The sequence below is a fragment of the Phascolarctos cinereus genome, unplaced genomic scaffold, assembly GCF_003287225.1.
Source record: "Phascolarctos cinereus isolate Bilbo 61053 unplaced genomic scaffold, phaCin_HiC Scaffold_4;HRSCAF=312, whole genome shotgun sequence".
Classification (NCBI taxonomy): domain Eukaryota; kingdom Metazoa; phylum Chordata; class Mammalia; order Diprotodontia; family Phascolarctidae; genus Phascolarctos; species Phascolarctos cinereus.
In genome coordinates this window covers 593,814,734-593,823,947 of record NW_027555847.1, presented here as the reverse complement: position 1 = coordinate 593,823,947, position 9,214 = coordinate 593,814,734, and positions in this window count along the sequence as shown.

Genomic DNA, 9,214 nt, shown 5'->3' with positions numbered 1-9,214 from the left:
AGTCAGGAAGACCTGAGTTCAAATATGGCCTCAGATACTTACTGGCTGTGTGACCCTAGGCAAGTCACTTAACCCTGTTTGCCTCAGTTTCCTCATCTGTAAAATGAGCTGGGCAAGGAAACGGCAAACCACTCTAGTATCTTTGCCAAGAAAACCCCAAATGGGGTCATGAAGAGTTGGACATGATTGAAATGATGCAACAATAATAAGAAGAAGATATTGGGCAGTGTCAGGAATAAAGCGTACTTTACTGAAGAATCTTCAACAAGAGGTATTCTTATAATGAAAGGCCTGTTTCTCTTACTTCTAGTTTAAAGTGGTTTTCCAGAACATAGAAGGTGCCAGAAGACTGACTTCCTAATTTATGAGGTTACATTGGGGGATTGGGGTGGGAAGGAGGGGAGGGGATTACATGAGGAAGTGGAAAGAGAAGTAAAGAAAATAAAGATGACAAGAACACCTGGACTAGACCAAGTATAGACTGAGAAGATCTAGGCTAGAGATGCTACAATTTTAAGGGTGCTGAGAGATCAATTCTTAGGATATCTCTGAGAGAAAGATACAAAAGGACTAGCAAATATCACAGACAACATTAATATCCCAAAAAGTGATCATGAGGATTTCAATAATTACTCATCCATATGCCTCTTTTTTCATCTCTATAAGATATTTATGAAAATGAGCAGCACACACATTGAGGTTGTCCTTGATGGAAACATGGTAAGAGAACATGAAGGCTTTCACAAATGATATTCTATAACAGAATCAATCCTTATAGGCTCACAATTTACAGGAAGATGCAGAGAACCCCTTACTTATTGATTAGGACAACAAAACAAAACAAAACAAGACATTTGTTTTGGTAGAGTAAAATGCAGCCTGAAACACTCTCACCTGACAAAGTGGAAGTTACTTGGGCCTATATTAAGTTCATACATGATTCCATGATAAGTGCCACAGCAGAGATAAATTTGTTCAATGATTCTCTGATAATCAATGTCAAGCAAGGCATATAACAAGGAAAAATATGATTGCCGAAGTTATTTGACATTGTCATAAAAGTGGCTGAAGGCTGACTCAAATGGAAAGGGATTCTATATAGATGATAAAGTTTTCCAGATAATCCTGTTTTCAAATGGCATTGTTTTTTTACATGTCCACAGAACTATAGTCTAACTAAGATTCATTGGCTTGTAAGAGCCAGTTTAAAGTGTTCTGCTTAACTATCCACACAGGAAGGCCAAATATATAAAGTGTAGTGGGGTTTTTTTTGTTTTTTTTCAAATCCCAACTGTGATATGAAGGTAGATTGGCAGCCTATTAAGCTGATCCATCAGCATGTATATCTTAAGCAGACACTGCAGATTGACAGTGAGCTGGACCCAGAATTAAAAAGGAGGAAAACAAGAGGCTGGATCGAATTTGGTAAATTGGGTAGCATTTTTAATGACCCCAAGTTTACCCCAAAACAAAACAATGATTTTTCCAATAATACTATACAACTGAAAATCATAGCACACTGCAACCTCCAAAGAGTCAAAACTGTGGGTAACCCAGAAGGCAAAGACAGATGTGTTGTGGTCATAAATAGGCTGCAGTATATTCCCAACAATGACTCCCATACAAAAAGTATCATGAAGTGTCATAAAAGATATCATTCAAGAGATGAATGACCACAAAGGGGTGAGCCAGTACAACAGATGGACGACCTACATACATGCTACACTGGTACCCACATAATGGTCAAAGACTAGGGGAAAGCCCCCAGCACATTGAAGAAATTTTCCATGGAGGATTCATAGGAAGATATGAATAAGAATTATACAGAATAAGAAGGTATTATTAATTGTGATCTGTACATCTGGAGGAAGTAGTTACATTGATGAGGAGAGCCTTTCCCTTTAAGGCTACCTTCCTATCTATTCTGCATTCATCATTTACGTAAAAAATTAGTTACATATTGTCTCTCTCATTAGAAGCTCCATGAGGACAGAGAATGTTTTTGTCTTTCTTTGTATCCTCATTGCTTAGCACAGTGCCTGGTAGGTAGTAATTGCTTAATAAATGCTTGTTGACTGATGACAGCATAAAGTCATTGAAATATTAAGGTAAATATAGATACCTCCTTTCTCCAGGCCGCTAAGAAGAAAGGGTTATCTCTCTGACCAAGAAGACGGAATGAAGAATTTCACATTGCCATGGGCTGCCAGCCTGTATCCAGAGAGTTTAGTTCAACCAGCAATCTCTGGAGCTACACAGAACCCCTACCTTTTCCCCTAAAGAAGAAGTGGGGAACCTGTAGCCTCGAGGCCACATGTGGCCCTCTAGGTCCTCAAGTGCAGCCCTTTAACTGAATCCAAATTTCACAGAACAAATCCCCTTACCTGCCCTAGAGTATTAGAGATCCTTTTGCCCAGGAAACAAGTAAATTGAAAGAAAGTTCAACTTGCCCTGCCTGACCTCAGAGAACAGAACTAGAAACAAAGAACAGAAACTGCAGGGAGGCATATTTGGATTCAGCTGAAGGCAAGGAGCCCTAACATTTGGAGCTGTCAAGGAGTGCAACAAGGAGTTCGGGAAAAGGTTGGGCTAGATGATTTCTGAGGTCCCCTCCAGCTTTGAGAGTCTGTGATTCAGCTGGTTCTTTATGTTCTGAAAACGATGACTCAGCCATGAAACTCCAGCCCTGGGCACCATACTGTGTCCCTAAAGAGGAGAAAAAGGGTGGTTAGTGTTAAGCAAATCAAACCTTTTGATCTCTAGAAGAGCTTGTGAAAAGCAATCATACTTGACAGTACCAGAGACATTTGGGGAATAATCATAATTTATTTTTCTTTCTGAAATGAGCTAAATTTAGGAAGGTTTCATTCTGACTTAAGTCATAGAGTGATGAGTCCTTGTAGGTTAAGATGACTAAGTGATGGCTAACAGAAGGATTTCGATTTAATCCTTGTTCTCCCTGAAAAGTACTGGGTTACTGAAGTCACTGTATATCATTACCCCCACAAAGAACCCTCCAGGATTGATTATGCACACATTAAGTCATTTGATGAGCAATGCCTCAAGTACAGTCACTGAGGTTAGCACACTAATACATCCTGAGGACTTTGAATGAAGTGAACTATTGCACTAGCTACCCAGTTAGATCCAATTCTCATTGTTCTGAAAGGAACATTTTATTGAAAAATAAACTTCTGGCTGAGGGAAAGAAAGGAAACAGCCTGTGTTTACAATTACTAACTCTGGTAACTAACATGGACTTATATAATAAGTTAAAGTTATTAAGAACTACAGTGGGTCATAGGGGAAAGCTCTAGGGTCTCCTTCTCTAGAAAACTTTAAAATTGGGTTAAATTTTTACCATTCTGAGATAGTGTAAAAATGACCCTTTCCAAGACTGGAGCTATTTACTTCTTTGGAGTATTAAAAAAAAAAAGAAATAGTATAGTAGAAAGAACATAGCTAATAATAATAATAGCCAACATTTATATGATGCTTTAAGGTTTGCAAAACAATGTTATCTCACTTCATCTGCATAACAGACCTGGGAAGTAGGTGCTATTATTATCATCCCCACTTCACAGAAAAGGAAACTGAGGCAGATGGAAGTTGAATGACTTGTCCAAGATCACACAGCTGGTAAATATGTGAGTCAGGATTTGAATTCCCTCCTCCAGGTCCGGTGCTTTATCCACTGTGTCACCTTGCTGCCTTTGAGTCAGGAGAAGTGTTCAAGTTCCAGTTCCCACACCTACTACCTGTCTAACTGGTGTAAGTTGCTAAAATTCCCTGGAGCCTCAGTTTCTTAAGCTGTATGTAATAGAATTGTAAGGAGAGCACTTTGACATCCTTAAAGTTCTATAAAAATCTGAGCTTTTCTAAGAACACCAGGAATAAAATACTGGCTGAGACAGTGGTCCATCCATCCTAGTAGCCTGCATCTGCCAATGCAAGGATCTGCTCTTTTGTCTGACCCCAACACCCCTGGTCCAGCTTTGCTGACTGATTTGCTCTCTTTAATTTGGTTTCCTTTCTTCCACATGCAGGTCCTGAGCTTGTTATGTACACCCTGAGATTGATGTGGCCACCCCAGAACCTGCCCATAAATGCTCTTGCCTCAGTAGGAGGTGTGTAAGAAGCTTGCCATCTGAAATAGAGTTTGCCTCAGTTTCTACATTTCCCTATTGTGTTTGCTATCATAGGAATGACTTGTTTCAATCTTCTGCAATTGCACATTTTGTGATTCTTAACCACCTGTTGGCTTCTGATCCAAATTTCCATATGAATAAATGGAGACCCCAGAGATTAAATGACTCATTCATGGTACATGGTGGAGGCAGGATATGAACATAGATAAGTCTTTCTGACTCCAAGGAAAGCAATCATTGCATTAAGTTATACTGTCTCTGCTCCTGTGCCTAAACCTGACCTTTATTTTAAAATTCCAATTCCTACAAGAAGCCTTTCCCAATCCTCCTTAATGCTAGTGCCTTCCCTCTGTTGATTATCTCTAATTTATCCTGTATTTATTTTATTTGTGCATGTTACTTTTTGTATTTGTTTTGTTTGTGCATTGTTTTCTTGTTTCCTTCATTTGAGAGCAGGGACTTTTTTAGCTTGTTTTGCTTTTCTTTGTATCCCCAGTGCTTAGGACAATGCCCAATACATAGTAGGCACTTAATAAATATTTGTTGACTTGACCTGATTAGTGTGCATCCTCACCTTAACTCCTAGTTGTGGGTGCTAGGCTAACTTATTGCTGTCCATGGTCCTGACATATGGGGGATGCCAGAAAGTTTACTATGCTATCAGTTGGGAAAGGTTAGAGACAGAGCTCTTTCCTTCCCCAAACATTCATGGCTTCCTTAGAAATTAATTAAAAATGTATCTTTCTATAAGTTATTGAAATCCTTCTTAAACCTATTGCTCTTTTCATCTTGTACCATCTCTTGGGTGGTACCCACTGGTATAAAAATACACTTTGGCTAATCCTAAAACTATTTCTTTTCATTTTCAATGCTTGCTTCCCTAGTTCTAGTGTTTTAGAATCTAGGACACAAATCCTTGTTATCCTCTCTCCCTTTTCACATTTCATAAATGTTAATTGTGTCCCACCCCATCTGTCTCTATCTCCAATCTCTGAAGAGTCTCAGTCTTTTAAAAAAAAATCTGATCCTTTAACTTCTATCCCTTATATGATTTTATGCTAGTTCCCTGGGTCTCAAACTCACTTATGCCTTCCTTGGAGTGTAGTAAATAGTACTGCACCTCATGCTCCAGGTGCAGATGGCTTTATGTAATGGATAATGCCATTTTTGGTTTGTTTCCAGCATGTTTCCCAATTGTTCACTCAAGTCCTACTCCAGTGTCTCACCATGGGGTGGTGGTGAGTGACCTCATATCTCAAAAATTACTTTTCTAGGGTAGCTCTTGTAGGTCCTACCAAGCAGGAAAAACCTCAAGGATGGAACCAGGTATGTGACTCATTCAAGGGCAAGCCTACCTACATTCTTTATGTTTCATCTCTAGATGTTGGCTAAAAGTTCATGAATTTTTCTTTTTATTTTTCCTTACAGCTACCAGTGAAATAGTGTACTGTGCGGAAGATGTTGTTGTTTTTTTTAATCAAGGTGAAGAGGTGAATGGGGAGGGGAGGAGAAATGCTCACACAGAAGAAATCATGGATCCTCATGGTATTGGAGGAGTAAGCAACTCTGCTTCTTGATTCTGCCCAGAATTTTGTAAGTTTTTTTAATTCATAGAAGTACTTTGGGCCAATGACTTTGATCATCACCAGTACTCTCCAAACCATTTCATTTTCCAAAGAGGAAAAAAGCATATTATTCAAACATACGGCAGTGATCCTGGCTTCTATATCTGTCAGAATTCTAGAATTTATCATTCAAGGCATGGTTTATGAACATTCCGAAAAGGAAGGCGTGATCATTAAGATTTAAGGCTCATCAAGGAAAGTAATGCTATAATAATTTATTTCCCTTATTTTCAGGGTTGCCAGATTATCACATATGTATATAAACATATATATATATATATGTATATATATATACATATATATATGTACATATATATATGTACATATATATATGTACATATATATATGTATATATATATATACATATATATATGTATATATATATACATATATATATACACACACACATATACGCATATACATGCATATACACACGTGTGTGTGTATATCTATCTAGAGTAGGTAGGTGGATAAAGTACATGGCCTGGAGTCAGGAATATTCATCTCTCTGAGTTCAAATCTGGCTTCTTGAGATACCTACTAGCTGTGTGACTCTAGCCAAGTAACTTGACCCTGTTTGCCTCAGTTTTCTCATCCGTAAAATGAGCTGGGGAAGGAAGTGGCAAACCATTCCAGTATCTCTGCCAAGAAAACTCCAAATGGGGTCACAAGGAGTTGGACATGACTGAAAACAACTTAATAACAACAACTCTGTGTGCATAGCCTAAGGAAATGCATTAGACACAATATATCCCAAATTTCAGAATGGTGCTTGTCTGTCTCCCATTTTATCCTTGGAAATGAGAGAGAGAGAGAGAGAGAGAGAGAGAGAGAGAGACATATGCAAGGTGTCCCAAAATTCTTAGTGCAGTTTTAAGTTTTAATAGCTTAAACTTGTAGAGTATGGTTAGATAAATTCAGAACTGATGAAATGACTAAACCCAAAGACTAGTGTTAGTGTAACTGAGAAATAATCCAGCCATTCTGTATCGCAATTTGGAATTATGCAAAACAAAAAAAAAGTGGCTAGGCTGTCCAGTGACCCCACTACTGGGTACATGCCTCCAAAGAAGTCAAAGATGGAAGCAAAAATCCAAGATATTTCAAAATATCCATGGCAGCACTTTGTGGTAGCAATGTACTAGAAACAAATGTGGTGCCCATTGTTTGGGGAATGGTTGGAAAAACTTTGGTATGTGATTGTAATGGACTATTATAGTACAGTAAGAAAGGACAAATATGAGGAACTCAGGAAGTCATGGCATCTGAGTTCCAATCCTGCCACTGATACTGTCAGGCATAAGGCCTAGACCTGTACATTTATTGCTATAGAGAACTCAGAGATGAGGAAATGCCCTCTACTAATGTAGACTAGCATCTTCTCTGCCATTAGAGAGCAGCCTAAATCACAATGAAGTTGAATGATTACACTGGAGTCAAACAACCAATATGTGTCAAGGGTAAGACTTAAACCTAGGTGTTCCTGGCTTTGAGTTGACTTTCTATCTACTACAGCATGTTGCTTCTTGACATTGTAAAACCTGGAGCAAATAATGGAAACCTCTATATGCCTCCACTTCTTCTTCTAAAGTAGGTCAAAGTAGCCTTAAAAATGAGTGAGGCAGATGATTACCCACAAAGTCACTTAGCCAAATCCTGGCTCCCACACTTATAATCAACTTCCCAATCATTATCTTTCACTTCACACGATCTCCCTTCCCTCTCACAAAGAAAATGATTTTGATTCCCCTACTCCTCTTCTTTTTCCCCTATATTATTAGTAGCCTCAGGGTACCAAGTGGAAAATGGTTCAAGCCTCCATGTTATGGCTAGAAGCTGGTGAGACAAACCTTTATAATGACTACCATGCTATTTGCTGTCCTGGATTCCAGAAGATTTTCAAGGCTACTGAAATTTTTAAAAATTAAACTAAAGTGGGGCAGCTAGGTGGTGCAGTGGATAGAGCACCAGCCCTGGAGTCAGGAGTACCTGAATTCAAATCCAGCCTCAGACACTTGACACTTACTAGCTGTGTGAACCTGGGCAAGTCACTTAACCCCATCGCCTAGCAAAAACAAAACAAAACAAAACAAAACAAAAAAAACAAACCAAGGGCAGAGCAACAGCACATCCAATTCCCTTAAGTGAATCCCAAGTATAATTTCCTTGGTTTAGAAGGGAGAGTTCAAGGTTAGGCAACCCAGCCTAAGGAAGTCCCTTCAACTCTCAAAGGTCATGGTTTATCTGTCTACCTGGTATGCTATTTGAGAACAGGTAATGGCCTATTTCTAGAGCTAGATAAATGGGGAAGAAAAATACCTATTGATCTTCTATGCATGTCACCTAAAAACCTGAGTAACCATAAATAAAAACATAGAAAAACTAAATTATTTCAATTTCCAACCAGTCAGTTGACTTAAGGGCACACAGACTGCATGTACTTTCATCCTGATCATTTTGTATTGGACATTGATGTGGATTAAATGGAAATTTTTGATCAGAGAAAGTTTAAAAGTTTTTGCACAAACTTTTTTAAAAAGCAGCTGAGACTAGAGGGGAAACAACTGGGAAAATCTTTACAACAAAATTCTCTGATAGTGAGCTCATTTTAAGTTAGATATAAGGATCTGATTTAAATTTATAAGGAAAGAACCCATTCCCCAACTGATTAAATGATCAAAGGACATGAACAGGCAGTTCTCAAGGAATAAAATACAAGTTTATCAATATCCATACGGGAAAAAATCCTCCAAATTACTAGAGAATTCTCCAGATTAATAGATAAGTACAAATTAAAACAACTCTTAGGTTTCACTTTATTCTCATCATATTGGTAAAATTGACAAAAAAGAAAAATGACAAATGTTGGAGTAGCTGCAGTAAAATGAATAGATTCTCTCCATTTGGTGAAACTACTTGGAACTATGTAAAAAAAATTACTAAGTTGTGCATATCCTTTAGCCCAGCAATACCATTTCTTAGCTTATTCCCAAGGGTGTGCTGGTATCCAGCTTTCTGGAAAAAAATATATGCACAACACACTTTTAAGTTGAATATGCATTATTGAAATTTTCTCCATCTCTTTATTCAGTCTAGATGATCAATAAAAAAATAAATCAAGCCCTGATGACAACATTTGTCCATTTCTGAGGTGTAAAAACTTTTCCCATTAGCCCTTTGAGGAAAGGACTGTCTTTTGCCTGTGTTTGTATCCCCAGTAAAGTGACTGGCACATAATAGGTGCTTAGTAAATGCTTAATGACTGTCTGACTAACATATTGGCTCTTGAAAGCTGGTACAAGCTGGCTATAGAACACCACAGCTTATTCCTTAAAGAGGTTTTGGGTTTTTTTTAAAGAGGAAATGGTCCTACCTTTTGCTTCCTACTTCCTAACAGAGGTGGTAGACTAAATGTGCAGAATGAGATACTCACTTTTGGAC